Below are 21,585 nucleotides of genomic sequence, written 5' to 3' on the forward strand. Positions count from 1 at the left end.
GGGCAGCCATTGTAGTTTTGTATATATCGTAAAATACTATCACATATTGGGTGACAAAAATGGAGTGCTTAAAAGTGTTCAGTTGTGAAATATGGATGTATCGTTTAACGGTCAGTAGTCACCTTAAAACAAAACTATTTGGTGAATAGTCAGATGTGCTAATAATTGGATGCAGTTATTAGAAATATTTTTAATCAAGCAGTGTTATAATTGAAATTTTCATAATTTTACCAATTATTCAAAAGATTACCAAAGGAAATACAAAAGGAATTGATTCATCAGAATAATAATTTCTATAGGAAATTAATTCATTATTTAAAGAAGTGGAAAAAAAGTGAAAATTTCATTTGGTGAACATTTTGAAAAGACATGCCTGATCTTCAATTATATCAAGTGATTATGGTGAATAAAAGGCATTAAAATCAGGATTTGCATTTTGAAGTGTGAGTGATATGGGAATATGATGTAAAAATAAATCGGTTTCCTGTGTATATACATTAAATAACAGATGAAGCTTCATTTGTTGATTAACGTAAATATTTTAAGGTATTTCGGTTCAATCAATTTTGAATTAAGTTTAATTGGGAAATTTACATTAATGTAATTTAAAATTTACAATTTGTATAAAACATCAGCAATTTGTTTAATCATATGATTTTCTTCTCTATTTCTTTACTGGCATAGAAGTTGAAATTTATTTGAAACCCTCACTCTTGTGCAAACACTCTTGCGTCCACTTCTTGGGGTCTGACCATGATTGTCATCCAAGAACTGGACTCAAACCTATACATGTAGACACCTTAATCTTTCCTTATTTTGTCTTTTCTTTAATTGCCTGTAATACATCCTTTCATGGTTATCATTTTGTCTTTTTCTATCTTCAAACCAAGTTTTTCTTCATCATTTTCCTTCTTGGATGACTAGAATGTGCAGAAATTTCAAAAGGTCAAGGACATCTCAATATATCAAGCTGTTGAAACCTTTTAGATGTTTAATGATATTGAATATATGTGTGCAACATGTTTCAAAATACTTTAGATATAATAGAAGTCTATAATGCTTACTTGACAAAAAAAACATGTTCTGTTTCATTCTAGCAATAACAATGTTATATATGTAAGAATAATTCTGGAAAACTTAATTCTAGTTTTTCTGCAAGGGGTCACGTACCTACCCTGCAAGGGGTAAGAATCCGGCCAGGAAGTTCTTATTGAAGAAGCTATCCTGCTAGCTTAGAAAGTTGGTGTTACTACTCTGGGTATCTGTTATAATAAGTATTTTTATATGGAGGCACATCAAAGGTCTCCTATACTCTTTCTAGTAAAGCTTGCCATGTTGCCAATTGTCTTTGACATTGTCATTGCATTTTAAAACTTAACTAAAGAAATTGTGCTTTGCTTAATTACAGTAACTCTTCTGACTGATGCAAACACAATTTGATAAATATAACAATTACACTAAAAACTGAAATAAATAACTTTCTAAAGATCAAGATTAGAAACAACAACAAAATGCCATAAAATGGCATTGGCCAGAATTGAAGAGCAGTTAAAAGAACAATTTATGACTTGAGTTTGTAAATTTAAGGTAGTACACCCCTAATGCACAGTCTCCACTTTGAAGAGTATTCAAATAGGCTAAAATCACTGTAAAGTGTATTGAAACTGAGGGGGCGTGGGTTCAAACCCCAGAAGGGGCAATTTTTTTTCTTTCTTTTTTTTTCTTTTTAACATTTTTTATTAATCTCTCAGAAGAAAAAAAGTGTTTTATTTTAATTATATAATTATTGTAGGTATTTATTTACTAAATAATGCCAAATTTAATAGCAAATATGATACCAGATATTTTCAAAGTTTAATAAAATAAAAACTAAACGGTAAAAGTATTTTATATTTTGCAAGACCAACCAATATACATTAAAGAAAATTAAGGCAAACTTTGAAAATACCCCCTCATTTTGGAAAATTTTAGGGATATTTTAAATAAGGCTTTTTACATAGGGAAATGGTCAAATTAGTGTTAAAAGTGGGTGGGGTAGGGTTACATTTTTATACATATTAAAAACATTTCGTTTAAAAACAATCATTTTGCTTGTTTAATTTGTTACCTAAATGTCATTATTTATTTCTTAACAATGAGCAAAAGGAAACATTTTTCATAATGATGATATTATAGATTTTTTTAGAGTTTCCTCATTTCTGAAAAAATCCCTTCTAATGGCAAAGTTTTAGTTCATAAAAATGTCCGTAACTCATAAACCACACGGTAAATTTTGTTTAAATTTTGCATACAGGTGACATTTAAGGCATATAACTGTCCTATGTTGTCAAATTTACAATTCCTTATAGTGCCCATTAGGGGTGTACTACCTTAAAAAAAAACACACACCTGGAAATGTTTAATCAGGTAAGATTCAGATTTTCATCCAACAAAAAACAGATGGAAAAACTTTGACAAATGCAGTCAGGAATTGAAAAAGATAGCCTATATTTGATGAAAATAGAAGACAGATGTCAAAAGTCAGATGTTCTTTTGTGTTTTCACAATTAGAATGATGTTTTGACATTGCTTTAAAGTACATCCAATTACACCAAATAATTGCCAAATCTTCAATTTGCTTTCTTTCTCCATTTACTTGATGACCAAGTTAGGCATTAGTAAACATTTCTGTTTGTCTAAGATATCTTGTCAACAAAACCAGGGTTATTTCCGGAAGCCGATCATTACGACTGTCTCGACCATCTTATACGTTTGTTCATTATTTGCCGTCTGCTGCTATCTATATGACTTATATAAAGAGCAATTTTGATGCTAAAGTTTTTTTTCAAGTTTTTTTTTATTCAATAAGTTTGCTTGCAGATATAACATAAGTATATATACATTTTAAGTATTATATTTCATTTCATGTGTAAACAAAAAATTATACTTTTCAACACAATATTTATGCTTTTCTCAATATACAAAAGGATGAGGCCAAAGGTTTTCCTAACATTATAGGGTTGGGGCTCTATTACTGATCATATTCAGATAAACAAACTTCTTAGAAAGAAAGCCAAGTTCCCCCAGCACAATATTTCCTACATAATTATATCATTTAAGATGATTAAATGTCCATTTTCAGGCCGAAGGTTTGGTAAAGAATGATGACACCAGTTACACAACAAAAACAAACACAAAAAATACTCTCAACAAATTAAATTATCTTGCAGAAATTTTCTCTGATAGTCCACAATTAAAATTCTTTGGAATTCAAGGTCATGCACTGAAATGTTTTCTTTCAGAAGGCTTGCCAGTTGTGCAGTGATTCATGTCTTACCTATGGATTTAATAGATTTATCTTTTTGTCTTGGTCTTTTTCCTTGTTTGAGGTAGTTATGGCTGCTGACTTCAAATTCAAATCTGGTCAGAGACATGTGAGCAAACTTATGTGAGTAAGTTAATGAAAAGGTATTTGATTCTTGTGCCTGAATTAATGCACCAAGGGGCGCCTCTTCCACCTATATATTAAGAAGCTCACCATAATGTATTATAGCCGTGTGACCTGAAACCCAACCAAATATAAATATTTATATAATTTTTATATCATTAATAGTTATACTATTATCCTTGTTGTTGGGTTTTTCCATGTGACCTGACAATGTCAGCTGGATTTAATTAGACGTTTTATACACTTTGTTCAAGATACAGACAAATCTTTGTATTTTCCAGCTCATTTGTCTATATATGTCTTATTGAACTCTTTTATTGTTAGTGAAGCAAACAAAAGTACTTGGTTGTCTAGCAGGGTCTAAACCTTTTAGTTATGCCAATTAGGTAGAGACTTTGTGAGATTTTTTTCCTGTTATTGAAATGGTTTTGTAAAGACTGTATGCAAATGATGAGCAGTCTGCATGGGGAAAAAGTTCTTGTTCTTGTTAATTGAATTCTATTTGGAAATATTGATCTCTTTAAGATTTGAGATGGCTAGCTAACTATTTAAAATTCTGGATGATAACATTCAAATGAGAGTTTGGCAATTATTATTTTTTCATTATTTTGCATCACTACAAATTAAATTTGTTTTGAAATTAAAAGACGCTGTAAAGGAATGAAAATTTCGCAAATATTTATATTGGTGTTTCACCAAGAATATAGGTGTCTTTACAGTTGTTGTTGTTTTGTTACAACCTAGTTTTTATGTTGCAATTATGTTATCTTTGGAGAGCCATTTTTTGTGTTGCCAAGTATCATACTTTCAGCATTTGTAATATTACTCTGAAGTTATTGAGGGCTCATTTTTGCTAAAAGGTTAAAGGCACGCTCTTACTTCCAAAGTTGTTTTCTTTCTTCCAAAGTCTTGCTATTTGTTCCAAAGTCACTATATTTCTTCCAGTCACTTTCTTTCTTCCAAAGTCACTATTTCTTCTAAAGCCACTCTCTTTGTTCCAGAGTCACTATTTCTTTCAAAGCTTCAAGGTAGCCACTGCAGCTCAAAGGTGAAAAGGCTTACCTTAGCTGGTAAATGGAAAAGTTTCTTTGTTTCATTTGCCCATATAGTTACTGTAAGGTCGCAGCATCAAATGATTCATAGGGAAGCGCAAATAAAATTTTAAGTTATGTTTATATTTTTATGACAACTTTAATCTAAGCTAAAAATTACAAATTTTGTCTGTCTGCTTTTTAAACCAATGGTTAATTTCTTTATTCAGTCGGATCAAAGGTTATACTTACAATTCCTTTGGTTACAGAATTTAACTTTGGTCAAAACTGATTTTAATATGGCTTTAATGAAAAAATTGCAACAAATGAAAGTGCAATTTGGGTAAAGGGTGGTTAAGCAATATTTTTAATGATGAAATTGCATCATGGGTTAAAACATCTCCATTTCTGAAAAGCATCATAAAACAATAGAGAGTGACAATTGGCTGTGAATAAAGCAATCAAAGCACAATAAAGGGAGAAATAACAAGCAAATGGTTATTACATATTGATAAAACAATGGCAGAGCATCAAATTCAGAGAAAATTGCTAATTAATAAAACATCCTACAAGGGAAAATTGACAACTCAGGAAATAATTTCATCAGTTATGAAATTTATATGATAAATTGGTTTTATTGAGCTTCAGTGAATGAGGGAAAATTTTGGAAAGATAACAGAAAGTTTTTGAAAATTTCGACATAGAATCTTTTTTAGAATATCTACCGTTTATTAAATTGTGTTTGTTCGATGCTGTGTGGTAATAATTTTAGATAATAGATATTGTGCAGTCTGAACTTAGCCTGCTAAAGCAACCAGAAAATTTTCTTACTGAAAAAAAATGATGAGGACAGATACAAGGAAAGTGTTCCTTCAGCTAACCTATAGCTGCCATTTCCCTCAATTCTAAAAAGAAAAAAAACAACAATGATTTAGGATAGTTAAACTTCTTTTTCCCCAAAAAAAATCTTTTGCTAAATCTCAATTTATCGGATTCCCTTGGCAATCTCATAAATCATTCCAAGGACTTAATACAAATTTCTCAAATGCACTGAAAGTTCTCCAAAACTTCTCCATACTATGTTATAGAAGACTGCTAATTCCCGAAGCCACCGAGGAATCTTTTTATCAAATGAAAATATTCAGTATTGAAACATATTTTCTCCTCTGTGTGCTTTCAATGTGGAAACAGCTGTGTGGTATATGTAAAGATACATTATAGAGCAGTAAATCATTTTTTCTTTTTCGTTAATATGGAAAATGGTGGAAAAAAAACAAACAAGATATTGATTAGATATAATTGAATAGTGTTTTAGATCACACGTTTGTATTTGATAAAATCAGAGGGAAAATCAAATATGTGTATACAAGACATGATGTAATTGTGATATTCTGGATTTACTGAGTGGGGTACAAAAAATAGTGGATTATATGAATATTAAATATTCTGAAGTTAGCACTGAGAAAAAGGGTGGGAGAAAAAATATATATATTTACATACATGTGTGATGTTACTATTAATGGCATTACCAAGATGGAGAAAAAGTGATTTTTGAATTAGTTTTATTTCCCAGGAGTATTTGAGGAGAGAATCTTACCATAAATTCATGCTTCTCTCCATAACAAAAGTGCTGGAAATCTTTCTTTAAAGGTCAATGTACAGCATATATCACTTTGAACCGAAGTATCTAGTAATGTATTATGGTTTATCCATTCTTGGAAACACCAAAACTTGTTGTTTGAAATTAAAAGCACAACTCCAGAAGTGTGAAGGGTAATTTATGTGTCAGATGGTTTTGTTTTAATTATCAATGTTTCACCACTTATGACCAACATTACCAATTTAGAGACAAATTGGTCAGATTTTAATGTGTGTTATAATAATAGCAACCTTGCAGAAACCAAAGATCCAATCGCAAGTTTTGGTTGACTTACATTAAATTGTATACATGTTGTTACAAAAGGAATAGATAATTATCATTTGTTTATTCAAAATATACAGAATGACCTAATCATTATAATTATATAGTTTGATATTTTACTTAAAATCATCCAAAAAGCCATTGAGCCTCGTCAGTGCTCATGGCAATATGCGTTAGCATCAATATAGAAACAATCTTTTATGTATGGTAAGGTCAAGGTCACATGTTTTTGTTGCAGGTAAGAGTTAAAAATGTTTGATAAAGCCACTGCTTCCAAGACCATATATGATAGCAGAAAAAAGAAATTCTTCACTGTATAGATTCCATTTAAAAAAAATTACATTGACATGACAGTTTCTGGCCTTTCTAGGTATACTATATTTATATGTCAAGGAGCTGTTAACCTACTCATGCTTTCATGTATATAATCTCAACAACCAGCTGCCAAGCTCTCTTGATTTCTGTCGATCTTTGACAAAAAACAAAAATCCCAATGTTTCTAACCTTAACTTATTTGCCTCTCCCAGAGTCAAACCCTACTATAAGCTTATTTGATTGGCTGAAATACATAATCATGTTTTCACTGTAATCAGCATGTTGACATGCACATAACTTCGCCATTACCTGACAAAAAGATAATAATCCATACTTAACCACATTTTTATTGGTAATAAGTTGCTAAACACCCCAATCTGTGTCACATAAAACTTTACTTCTGTGAAAAAAGATGGAATTTTACTGTCGGTTCTTGACCACTAAATGTCTTAACAAAGTCATTAGATTGGTATTGATCATATATTTCCTTTTCAATGATTATGCATGAAAACATGGTTTGGCACTTGTCTAAAGCTAGAGTAACACATTTTCCCTTTCAAACCATTACCAGTCTCATCAATCATGGTGAAAATGAATGAAACATCTACTTGTATGCATCATTGATGTGATGGATGGGCCTCTTTGTATGTCTTTCTTGATTTTTTTTCATATTCTACTTTGCCAAGAACATAGTTCGAAGATTTATGCATTACATATAATTTATTCTTAAGGTGTGTAATGCATTATGAAATGTAAAAATGTCACTTAAAGATGGCTTCTGGCAGACGCAGGGATATGTTATACTGGATGCCTTATAATTTTCAGGCCCTTGTATCAGGACTTTTGTTGCTGACTGATTAAGGTAGCTGGCTTTTAATCATTAGCCCTTCACTTTGTTAAGAGGCTCGGGATTCTTTTATTTGTTTATCAATCTTACAGAAGGACAATGGTTCTACTGTGGTCAGAGCTTGTGCTTGACAGGCGTCTTAGCCTTAACCCTGCTGTTGACCATTGAATCTACCCATGTTACCAGAGCAAGATCCACTGGTACTGTTCGCTTTTCTTTCGGTACATATTTTGAAAATCTCTTTAAGAACCATGAATGCTTATATCCAGATAGAAAGACGGGCATGTCCATTACAGATGTTAGGGTGGTATGGATTAGGTTTGCTTCCACCAGTGGGAAGTCAAATGATCAGTCAGAGTGACTTAAAACCAATGTAAGATATAATATAGTGGTGAATCTCTGCAAGTACAAAACATGTAGAAATAGTAAAATGAGGAACTAAGAAATTACTTTTAATATAAAAAAAAGAATAAAAGATAGTTTTATTATTTTTCTTGCATCAAGAAGTTTAAGATTTTAGATTTAGATTTTATTTATGTAAATTCCAGAAGGTCATAGAGAGATAAATCATAAACAGTTCAAAATTGTATCCAAATATATAATAAAATTTTATTTACTGAGGTTTGACACACATTTGCATCAATAATAAAACAATTTCTTGCATCAATAATAAAACAATTTCTTACAGACTATCTAAACTCTAAAACATGTCTTCTGCTACACCTCTCATTTCAGCATTATAGTGCTTGGCCTATATGTTCTCTCTTTTATATACTTTCCCTTCATTAACATCAAATAAACTGCAGATTATATGTAAACTTAATGAATTCCAAACGTTACATGCTGTAATAATTAGTAAATTCTGATTCACTTATTACCATCAATGATTTTTCAAATAAAATTACATAACAGCAAATTGTTGCGATATAGTAGATACAACATGGTATGAAAATTTTACAGGATGTTGATTATGATTGAATTAGGTGTGGAATTTCTGTAATAATGAAATAAATTATTGTATGAAAGCAGTAAGCTTCTTTTCTAGATCACCTGAGAAGAAAGGTTCATAAAAGTTCATTCATTTTAAAGAAAATATGTACCCTTAAAGTGTTGAACTTTTAAATATTAAACTTGTCCAGCTTTCATTTTTGAAATTGATTATTATCACTTTTAGAGATATAAAGATGTTATTTTAAAGGTTAGTATGGCAACAGTATAGAGCCTAAATGTAAGACTGGATGTTCAGGCTGGCCTGGCTCCACACTTACTTATCAAAGGCTAATTACTTCAGTACAGGCTAATATACATGTTTTGACTCTGTGTTAATGTATAAATGTCTGCATAAATGGACAATGGGGGTCTTTTATTGGTTCAGATGCTTGCCTTTTAGCTCAGGGTTCATGGTTTTGGGTAATTGACATTATCATCTGTCCTTATCCTTAAAGTGGACAGTGGAACAAAAACATTTTTTTTTTCAAAATCATGTTTAAATATGTCTCTTTAGAACTTATCTTCTGCTTTAAGTGTCTTTTAGTCAATGAATCAGATGTTAATCTTTATAAATATCTTTAATCTCATAAGTATCTTTTTAAGCTTTAACTCCTACTTTTTTAATCAACAGTACATCAAATTTTCTATCAAGTTTGTTGGTTGGACATTTTGTTTTAGAACAATAAAATTTAATGATTACACAATATTATAAGGATATAAACAGTTATTGCACTTGCTTTAAAGATTTTGCCATGGACTTCCCGTGGCAGACACTTGCCGTTGTCTCAAAAAAAATCCTGAGTTTTTAATACAAGTCTCCAAAAAATCCTGAGTTTTTAATCTTAAATGTCATAATGGGCCCTAAAGTATGCCTTAAAACTAAGTTCAGTAGGGGTTTATTTATTAAATTTTTTAAGGAAAAATGCCATGGGAGATTTATTGGTAATTTGCCATGGCAAAAGGAATTTTTACAAAAGCTCAATAATACAGGTAGAATTACAAAATATATTATAAAATAACATTAATTGAAAACTACAAGTAGTAATTACTGTTTAAAATAGTTTTCATATTCTTAATATATAAATATATCTTAATAATAAACTCCAGAATGGCAAAAAGGGAAAAAGCAGTGGCTATTTCGAATAGCTTTGTTTACATTTAGATCAATTTTTATCGAACACTTATTAGTGATGTATAATTAATTAGCTGCAAGCTTATTTATTTCCTTTTAAGTACCTGTTCATTCATTAATTAATACTATATAACCATATCAACTGAGTAATATAATGACCTAATTGTAGCTGACCTTTCTAAAGGTCAAAAGGTCATGGTGAATTAAAAAAAAAACCAGTAGATGATTGTTCATGGTGGTAAGATAAGTAGTGTTTTCGTAAACTAATGCATGGTCATAAATAATTATACCCATTTCCCAGTGGTCTGAGTACAAATATACAAGAGGGTCAGTTTGCATGATGCTACATGTTAATATACCTGCTAGTAAAACTGTCAGGAAGTGTATTAGAATCAGTAACCAACTGGTCAATGCTTGTTTCTTCTTACTAATTGATCACCTACATCATATTCCTATCTCTGTACATGTATTTTATACAGGTTTGAATGAGGATAATTAACCATGTCAGAAAATTAACAAACAAACAAAAAATCAGTAAAATATCAGGCATATTTTGACAAGAGAATAAAATAAATGGCATTAAAAGATGACTTGTGAGAGAACGGGAGAGATTTCTTATAGATATGGGGTGTAAGTAATAGCTTACCTTGGTGTTTTAAACACATATGTATTACGTTGGAAGAGTACACAAATGGTTCAGTGGTAGCTGTGAGAAATTTAAGGAGAATGTATAAAGGAAATATACTCAAGAATAAATTGTTAATACCAAAAGATTAGAAAAGGAATTCTTGATCTGCTTTTGGAATTTCACTTTTGGAAAATAGTTCAGGAATAACTAGTGCTAACCTTTGCAAACGTATAAATTGGAAAAATACCTGAGTGAAAAAGTGTAATTGTTTTTGAGAATGTGTATTTACATGAACACGAAAATTGGCACGGAATTGTTGCTTGGTTCTGCGTAGCTGACATGGGGGTTGAAATTTGCCCCTTGATTCGCACAAGAAACAACATGGCAGCTAACGCAGTTTATAAAAAGTTTAAGAAAATGGGTCTCATACCCAGGCGTAGGAAGAAACACACAAGCAGGTAGGAGTCACTTTTATTTCTATAAATAGATTGAATTCAGTGTGTAATATTTGTAAATTCAAAGAAATAGCATACAAGATTATTCAAATGAATAACTTTTGTCTGTTACTAGGACTACCTTACTGTTTTATATAGGTTGGAATCTTAAGAATTCAAAGTCCTCAATACTGAAACATATACATGTACATCTGTAAGTCTAAAATCTGACTGTGATCCATTTCATAAGAATGCAGTTGTCAGGTAGTCAAATATTTTTATAAAATTGTTTAACATGTTATTTGCCAGTTACATGTAACTTTGTTTCAATCTTAGCCTGTCAGAAGCAACAGATTCTACCAATGAGACCAGTGCAGACCAAGATCAGCTGGCACTTCTGTGCTGTTAGGTCATGGTCTACACTGTTCTAGTAACTATGTATTTTGAAACCTACCCCAAAAATAATAGTGGTTTTGTCAAGATTGAAAGATATTAAAGGGTCTTCACTGTTCTAGTAATGATTATGGTTTTGTCCAGATTGAAAGATATTTAAGATATGAAGTGTGGTTAGGTGCTAGTGGTGTTTCACTGGGTATCAGGTTGAGCCAGCATGAATTTCCCTGCATTCTGACAAGACCATGCACCTAAATTGTTTGATATAAAAAAAACCAGTCAAGATTTACAATGGACTGTTCCAAATTCAAAACAGGACAACAAATATTCAGCAATAAATAAAGCTTTAAACCCTAAAAATGTTGTTTTTTTAGTGGAAGGTGTTATGCATTTGTTTGTCCAAGAACAAGTTAAAAGAAATCAAATGTGCAACATTAATTTTTCAGTTTTCTTCCTTTCTTTATAGTGACATTTAAGATTGCCAGTTTTTTAATGTTTATAATGTATTTATAATTAAGTTTCAAACAAATAATAATGTTCAATCACTATTAATTATTCTTATTTGTTTCAAGTGAGTAAAACAGTTGAAATTATATGATGACTTTTTAGGCTTAAAAGTTAAGTTTTCTATTTGGCCACATAATTTTAAGAACATTTTCAATTTCTGCTTCAAGCAACATTCATGTTTAGTTTCTGAGGCAAATAATTGATTTTTTATCAGTACATGTGTGTTTATATATTGGAGATTTATAGTTGTTATAAAATATTCATAACTTATGTCCTGGCTCAAACAGAAATATTATTTTGATAACCAATTTCTTAGACCCCTTCCATAATAATAATATTTTATTTTAATAGGTGACTTTCAAGTGCTAAGATACGTATTTTCATAAGTTGTGTGGTATTTCTTCATTCCGTGTTGTATGATCAATGAAAAAAAACGACACCATAAATGGCATTTAAAGATGTTACATAAAATCATTTACAGAATGTTTAATGTTATTGACAGCGTTGAACATTGTCTTCATAGGGCAAAAAAACACCCAAGTTCTGATCAAACGATTTTCCTATTTTATCTTGCACCTGTCTTCTTTTTGTAGCATCTTTCCTCAAAATAAAGAGCTTCTTTCTGTATCCACTATGGCAAAAAAACCTACTTGATTTCAATTATTTCTTATCAAATGTATCTTCACATAATGTAACACATTTCGGTGCATTTACTTTCATTTTTTTGATATCATTAAAGTTGAACATAATTTTGGGAAAGTTAGCCTGGTTTTGAGATAAGAGTTTGTGGCAAGTTCTCTATTCCACTCAAGTTTTGTAATGATAAGTATGTTGCAAAGAAAAATAGCAGGGTATTTCATGTGGTCAGTTTTTATGGATGATTTATTTTCTAAGTGGTAAAGGATGGACATAATTGTTTCCAAAGACTTTCAACTATATCTAGTCTTTAACATACATTTGGATATGCACTTTACTGTGATCCTTTGATGTAATTTTTGGTATGTTGTTTTCTGCTGTAGATAAAATTTTATGAGGTTGGATATATAACACAACTTTGATTTAATAGGATATATGACAAAACCTTGATTTAGTTGGACATGTTACATTGCCTTAATTAAATAGGATATATGACAAAACCTTGATTTAGTTGGACATGTTACATAGCCTTTATTAAATAGGATATATGACAAAACCTTGATTTAGTTGGACATGTTACATTGCCTTAATTAAACAGGATATTATGACAAAACCTTGATTTAGTTGGACATGTTACATTGCCTTAATTAAATAGGATATATGACAAAACCTTGATTTAGTTGGACATGTTACATTGCCTTAATTAAATAGGATATATGACAAAATCTTGATTTAGTTGGACATGTTGCATTGCCTTAATTTAATAGGATTTATAAAAAAACCTTTATTTGAATTGGTTATGGTGATCTGTTTCACAGTATTAACTTAACAGTAATAATCTAATTTAATTTAATAATATTTTATTGCAACTATATAATACATGTAAGATATGAATAACACAAAAACAAATGTACATATAAGTATAGTGCAAATGGGTTTGGCTACAAGTTGTTACAACATTAGCAACAGCCATACATAGTCTTAATTTGATAGGATATATGACAAAACCTGAATTGACTTGGAATTAGTTTATTGACATACATGACAAAACCTGAATCCAATGGCATAATAACAAAACCTGAATTAAATTGGATTTATTACATGGTATTAGTTTAATAGTCATAAATTATTTTAAATTTAATAGGATCCCTGACAAATGATAGGTGACAAAACCTGAATTGAATTGGATCTAATACATGGTCTCAATTTAATTGGCTAGATTACAAAACCTGAATTGAATTTGATCTGTTATATTGTATTAATTTAATGGCATAGAAACATAGTCTTACTTTAAAAGGATAAATGACAATGACGAAACCTTAATTGGATTGTATCTATTATGTGTTATTAATTTAATAGGATAATAACAAAGTCTTAATTTATAAGGATAAACAACAAAACCATAATTGGGTTGTATTTATTACATTCTTAATTTAAAAGGATAAATGACAAAACTTTAATTGGATTGTATCTATAACATGGTATTAAATTAATAGGATAAATGACTAAATTTAAATTAAATGAATTGGATATATGATTCAGTCATAATTTGTCAGGAGATTTGTCTTCTTTGTGTGGTTATCTGGCCAGACTTAAAACAGAAAGGATATGCCTGGTCAGAACAGTAATGGAATTGGATATTTGACAAGGCTTTTTGATATAAAATAAAACAAATTGTATTTTGTAACTGCATCCAATTAAGGCAGTTATTAAAGATGACAATTATTTTTAAAGGCAACATTTTTCCTAACATAATTTTCAAGCTGCTACTGCAAATAATTTTGATTCTACTTTTTTAAAAGAATCATTTTTGGCCATTTTTGTCACAATGTCACAGCTTAGTCTAAGGGATCAGACGTAAAGGTCACAATAAAAGCTGGACTAGCACCTTTTATAACCATGCTGTATGACAAAGTAACGAGACCACCTTCATAGAGGTAAAAATTGTTTTCCATAACAGTCTTTGTGTTGCAGGAAAGTCAAAAAATGCTGTCTATTGTGACATTGTTTAGTCTTCCGTGTATGTTTTACTGTTAACTATCTATGCCTGTTTATTTTATTTCACTTGAAACAACAAATAAACTTGGATAATCACACTGCAGACTGTTGCACAATATTTTTTGTTACTGCAGATGCATTTGTTTTGTAATTTGTAAACAAGACAGAACTTTGATAGCATGTTAAAAATATGGAAAATTAGAGGTTTTACTGCTTCGGCTGCTGGTGTCATTTTGATGGTGTTTATGATTAATGATGAATGTCGGGGTGGGTTTGGAGTGATAATGATGTTGAAGATGGAGACATGGCAGAATAGTAAACATGCCAGACTAGTAATCTTAAGGTTCACTTGCATGTGGGTTTAAACCATGTCCGGCGCAAACATGCCAGACTAGTAATCTTAAGGTTCAATTAACGTGTGGTCCGGGGCTAACATATTACACTAGTAATCTTAAGGTTCACTTACTGTATGGGTTTAAACCATGTCTGGGGCTAACATGCCAGACTAGTAATCTTAAGGTTCAATTAACGTGTGGTCCGGGGCTAACATGCCAGACTTGTAATCTTAAGGTTCACTCACAATGTTGGTTCAAACCATGTCCGGGGCTAGCTTTAGTTTCCAAGAGCAAAAAACTTTACACTCTTTGCTTACTGGTTGGTTATCGAGAGTTTGACTCTCATCACAATCAAACTAAAATTAATTCTGTGTAAACTAAGATGAAGACTCTGATGATGAAGTAGATGATGATGGTAATGATTATGATGTTATGATGATGATTATGATGTTGTTGATGATGATGATGTTGTTTATGATGATGATGATGATGATGATGATGTTGTTTATGTTGATGTTGTTTATGATGATGATGATGGCAATGACAATTATGATTATGGTGATGATTACACTAATGGTAACCAAAATTGATTCTAATTGAGATTCACATTTCTTTCATGTCAGTCAGTGGTTCTTTAAATATGTAAGATTTTCAAGTGCACATGGCCTTGTTGAATTAGTAAATCTTGATGGTGTCACTTTAAAGCCACATGCCTCCAGATCAGCTAAAATAAATCAAAGAATAGACAACTTGAGAAAATGTACCAGTATAAACATTTACTTTTACATATAAAGTAATGATGTACAAGTAATATACAGTAAATGAATGTTTTTGTTATTTTTTTCACCATATTTCTACTGCAAGACCAATGGGAGTAAAGGCTTAGAATTTTTGCCTATTTTGAATCTGTTTGGGTCATTAACATGGATTGTTAGTGCTGTTCGCAATATATAAATTACTTTGTATCTTCACTGAACAATAAACTTTAAAAAAAAAATCATGAAATTAAACATGATTATGTAAGGAATTTTCATGAAATTAAACATGATTATTTAAGGAGTTTTCATGAAAAATTAAACATAATTATTTAAGGAATTTTCATGACATTAAACATGATTATGTAAGGAATTTTCATGACATTAAACATGATTATTTAAGGAATTTTCATGACATTAAACATGATTATTTCAGGAATTTTCATGAAATTAAACATGATTATTTCAGGAATTTTCATGACATTAAACATGATTATTTCAGGACTTTTCATGACATTAAACATGGCTATTTAAGGAATTTTCATGACATTAAACATGATTATGTAAGGAATTTTCATGACATTAAACATGATTATTTATAGAATTTTCATGACATTAAACATGATTATTTAAGGCATACTGCTCATATAATGATGAAACTGGTGTAAGCAATGTTAAATGATGATGGAAGTAATAAAAAAGATGATGTTTAAAATTGTAGTAATGATCAAGTAGAAGTTATAATGGTAATGGTGACAGTTGTTGAATATAGGTAATGAAAGTTTTAATGTAAAGATGATGTGAAGTATTTATATATTACGTTGTTTATTGTCCAAAATGTCTACTGATCTAATATATACAATGGCATTTGTAACAGGAAGAACTAAAACATCGTTTTGACATGCTGTTATTTTGGTTAAATTGAGAATAAAACTGTTTGTCTTTTATGCTGCATTCCATGTATGTGTTTTGTGTATCATTGAAATAGAATTGGGAAGATTCCATGTAGCCGACTGCCTTATCTTTAGTCGTAATCACCATCACTGATTAGTGATCACCCTAACAAAACACATTTCATATGCCAAGTCAAGTCTGTTCACTTCACTGTTACCTTCATCATTTCCCCCCCTCTCTCTCTCTCAATGTTTTTTTTTCTTCCTGAATGTTTTTCCTCCAGCATTTTTGCCTTACTTTTCCTAAACTTTGTAATAATTGTGTATTTTTTTTTGTTGCAGGGCATAATATTTTACTTCTAAATGCAAGAAAGTGAGCTTGTGCCTTGGCATGAAAATGTTATGTTCATTAATTTGTTATTCTTTGTCCATTCACATTCACATTAAATTCCACTACATTAAGTTCAGCATACCATAGATAATATTTCTATAGAAAGGCAGTTGTTTTCTGCCTTTTATGAATATTATTTTTTCCCTTGAAGGGACTCAGCCGAGTTTTTTTCTGGAAATATTTTACCAAAATTTGTACAACATTTGATGTAGGTCTGGACCAATAACTTGTGTGCAAATTTTCAGATCATTTCCCAAATAATCATTTTTATGTTTCAAAATAACCTTTAAAAAAAAAACCAAAAAAAAAAACATTGCGATGCTTTTCGCTGAAATTATATACTAGTAGGCTTAGAATGGCACAAAAAAATCAATATTCAATTAATTTATTTAGATATTTCTGTTTTAAATGCTTCACTGGATATATGTAAGAATTTCAAACTTTATGTGTTACTTCAGACCCTTTACCACCAGTATAGATTTAGGCCTAGACCAGAATCATGTATACTGGTGGCTGCACAATAAGTATATTACCTACAAAATGTTTATATTCTATTCTTGACAAGTTCTTGATGGGTAACAGTTTATAATGAGTGCTGTACTTTAAAACTAACCATTGTTTATGGAATTCAAAGTAAGCTTCAATTGACATGTGCCTCCTTTAAGCAAAATTTTTATAGACAATACTTGGGTTGAATACAATCACGAAGTTTAATGTGTAAATCATAGACCTACAGAAAACAGCAAGGTATCTAGAACTGGCAATTCTGACAACATATGAATATCATTCATTTTTTGCATAAATATTTTTTGTCACTATTTGACAACAAACATTGTCAACAATTTATGTTGTTTTGTAAATAGTAATCAGAATCATTAGATGGTTCATTATTTATGGGAATATAAAGCATTGATGCAACAGTATATAAGTATGCTTTTGTTGTCTATGTTTATTTTTATATTTCAAGAGAGATTTTTTGATGTTATAATGATTTATTTCCTCTTTAAGTTATGTTTTAAGTTGCATTGACACTGTAAATGTTAAATGTCAATTTTCTGAGGAATACCTCGGGTGCCCCGGTGCCCCATTGCAGGGTTTTCATTTTGTATTTGAGGCAACAAAATCAATGTGCCAGTGGTAACAACCAATTTTTGCCAAGGGTCAAAAGCTAAAGGCTAAAAATACAACTGATTTTAACAGATTTCAACTGATGATATGGAATAATGTAAACGCTGCCATTGTGCATTATTTCCGGCAAAAGCGGCCATAGGTGCTCAGTAGAACCTTCAGTAAGCTTAGCAGGATAGCATCCTCACATTTCTCAGAATGTTTGTTATCTTAGCAAAGTTAAAGATAGCTGGAATAAAAAAAAAGTTACAGAAAGTTACGACTATCTTATTGTGAATGGCAAACAGTGTTACATGCAAAAGAATTGAAAAGCAATCTTTTAGTTGTCACATATCATGTCATTATATATTGTTCATTCACTTAAGATAATATACAAAATGAGCAAGTAATAAAATAGGAAGAGTGATATTTCAATCTTGTTGCTGTCATTTATTGCATATTGTAGATTGTTTATTGATGCAATATCTTGAAGCTGATGTTTTATATGTATTTAATTTCTCCCACATGATGTACTAGTTTGTTTTATTCCAAAAGCATGTAGGGTATATACCTGTTTTAACATTTTAGTGCAAACTGCAAGAAGAGCTGGCCGAGTTTTTGGTTCTTACTTGATCTTATTGTATGATAAATATATCTATTATCATTTTGTATTTCTTTTTATTACATACATTCAATATTAAACATCACGAATATCGTCAATCTTAAGTTAAGCCACAGTGTGATGTCATTTAGATACGGCTCATAATACGATGATTTTTGCCATATTCAAAATTTTTGTGGCTTTATGGTATCATATGAATGAAAGAAATTTGCATTTGCTGCGATTTTAATTAATTTCAGAGCTACATCAAACTTTATTTCAGAAATGTTATAGAGCTGCACACTGGCTAGCTTTATAATATTTTCTTGATTTGTACAAATAATATAAAAGTCTATGAGAGATAACATTACTCAGTCTACCTAATTAGATATTTACATTTGATATCATTTCATTAATTCTTACATATTTCATATCATTTCATTAAATCTTACATGTATGATATCATTTCATTGATGGTATTGTCACATATTTGATATTCTTCAAGTGACGGCATTGCTGAAGTCTTACGTCTTTGATATCTTTTCATTGATGCTATTTTTCAGATCTTACATATTTTATATAAATTCATTACATCTTCAATGCCAGTGATGGCATTGCTAAACCCTTACATCTTTGATGCCAGTGATGGCATTGCTAAAACCTTACATCTTTGATGCCAGTGATGGCATTGCTAAAACCTTACATCTTTGATGCCAGTGATGACATTGCTAAAACCTTAAGCTTTATACATTCTCACTTACATCCCGGCAGAGCCCCGGTAGAAATCTGGGGTGATCTGGAGTACGACCGGGAATTACCTGAGTACTCTGCCGGCAATGTCCGGCGTTTGACTCCGGATGGAATAAAATATTTAATATCACAGGGGTGATCCAGGATGATCCGGGAAGTATAGCTTTGCCGGCTTCATCCTTAGCTCTGCCAGGGTTAGTGTGACTGCAACAATAATTTCATCCCGGATCATCCCAGTAACTTACCAGGGTGGTCCTGGGCACTGCCGGGAGTAAGTGAGACCGCAGCTTTACATCTTTGATGCCACTGATGGCATTGCTAAAACCTTACATCTTTGATGCCAGTGATGGCATTACTAAAATCTTACATCTTTGATGCCAGTGTTGGCATTACTAAAACCTTACATCTTTGATGACAGTGATGGCATTACTAAAACCTTACATCTTTGATGCCATTGTTGGCATTGCTAAAACCTTACATCTTTGATGCCAGTGATGGCATTACTAAAACCTTACATCTTTGATGCCAGTGATGGCATTGCTAAAACCTTACATCTTTGATGCCAGTGATGGCATTGCTAAAACCTTACATCTTTGATGCCAGTGATGGCATTGCTAAAACCTTACATCTTTGATGCCAGTGATGACATTACTAAACCCTTACATCTTTGATGCCAGTGATGACATTACTAAAACCTTACATCTTTGATGCCAGTGATGGTATTACTAAAACCTTACATAGTTGATGCCAGTGATGGCATTGCTAAAACCTTACATCTTTGATGCCACTGATGGCATTACTAAACCCTTACATCTTTGATGTCAGTGATGGAATTGCTAAAACCTTACATCATTGATGCCAGTAATGGCATTACTAAACACTTACATCATTGTTGCCAGTGGTGGCAATGCTAAAACCTTACATCTTTGATGCCAGTGATGGCATTGCTAAAACCTTACATCTTTGATGCCAGTGATGGCATTGCTAAAACCTTACATCTTTGATGCCAGTGATGACATTACTAAACCGTTACATCTTTGATGCCAGTGATGACATTACTAAAACCTTACATCATTGATGCCAGTGATGGCATTGCTAAAACCTTATTTCTTTGATTCCAGTGATGGCATTGCTTAGATATCATTTCAGTGGTGGTATTTTTAAGTTTGAACATCTTTGATTTTATTTCATTAATGGCATAATTATAAACTTATGTCACCTATGTCATTTCATTGCTTACATTGTTAAAGTCTTGTGTCACAGATATCATTTCTTTGATGGCATTGTTACAATCTTTATATTTTTGATAAATTTATATTGATGGCATTGCTAACAAACTTCATTTTCTCTCTAAATATATTTTCATTAGCTTGGTAATATGTTAAGAGTTGGAATGAAAAGGAAAGGAGTAAAACTTGTTTAAATATAGATTATCTAATTTGTAGACAGTCTAAACCTTACAAAGTCATATGAGCCGCGTCATGACAAAACCAACATAGTGGGTTTGCGACCAGCATGGATCCAGACCAGCCTGCGCATCCGCGCAGTCTGATCAGGATCCATGCTGTTCGCTATCAGTTTCTCTACTTGTAATAGGGTTTGTAAGCGAACAGCGTGGATCCTGATCAGACTGCACGGATGCGCAGGCTGGTCTGGATCCATGCTGGTCGCAAACGCATTACGTTGGTTTTGTCATGACGCGGCTCATATATTCTCAGAACTGTACACTTTTAAAGTGAGATTTATTGGGGAAATATTTCCACACAGCTTCTTTTACAACTTCTCCCTTTCACTAGATCTTTTCACAGTGTCATGTCAATGGTTGTTCAGGCATTATTGATTCTTAACATATAAACCTATAGCATGAAGATTCTTTTGTTACTTATTTTGTTTTTGGCTTTCTTCTTCTTATTTTGGCCCATTTTTGGGTTCAAAGTCATGTGTTATAGGCACTTATAACTTGATTTTCTTATATTCTTTTGGTAGTAAAGTGTGGCAATCCGATTTGAAACTGAGTGGAAGAATTCTATGAAGATATGATTAATTTGATAAACACTTGTGTGGGATTTGTCAATTAATTTAGCTTGAATTCTACATTGAGATCAAATTGGTTTCCGCATATGTGACTTGAATTCTAAAATCCAATGATTTCTGTCCATGAATCTATAAGTAGATTATAATATTGAACCATACTTGTGCAGCAGTTTTAAAGCTGCATGACTCCAGAAAAAAAAAATATTTCAAAAGATCAAACTTGAGAAAATATGCACTTTGATTTTCTGAAATGTAAAAACATTAATGATTCAGGTAATAATTTACATGTTATGTGTAATAAATGACTGATTTTGCAGTATTTATTACCATGTTTCTACTGAGTGAACTGAGCACAGTTAAAGGGCCTTTTGTATATTTTGACCTCTTTTAGGTAATTTAAGTGGAATATAAGTGCCATTTGTATTGTGTATATTACTGTTTTTGATATTTTACTTTTGAA

The 21,585-nt window shown here is 31.3% G+C and overlaps 1 protein-coding gene across 1 annotated transcript in view; it reads left to right on the plus strand.

Annotated features, from left to right (window-relative positions):
* Positions 1-5,617: 5,617 nt before the first annotated feature.
* Positions 5,618-21,585, plus strand: part of LOC132747809 (cAMP-specific 3',5'-cyclic phosphodiesterase, isoforms N/G-like) — an 82,187-nt gene continuing 66,219 nt past the window's right edge. Inside the window, exons 1-2 of the transcript XR_009628165.1 lie at positions 5,618-6,108; positions 10,143-10,749. The gene's annotated coding sequence lies outside the window, so the exon portion shown is untranslated. The remainder of the gene's footprint in view (positions 6,109-10,142; positions 10,750-21,585) is intronic.

This window comes from Ruditapes philippinarum, unplaced genomic scaffold (assembly GCF_026571515.1).
Source record: "Ruditapes philippinarum isolate M1 unplaced genomic scaffold, ASM2657151v2 ctg3223_1_1_1_1, whole genome shotgun sequence".
Lineage (NCBI taxonomy): Eukaryota > Metazoa > Mollusca > Bivalvia > Venerida > Veneridae > Ruditapes > Ruditapes philippinarum.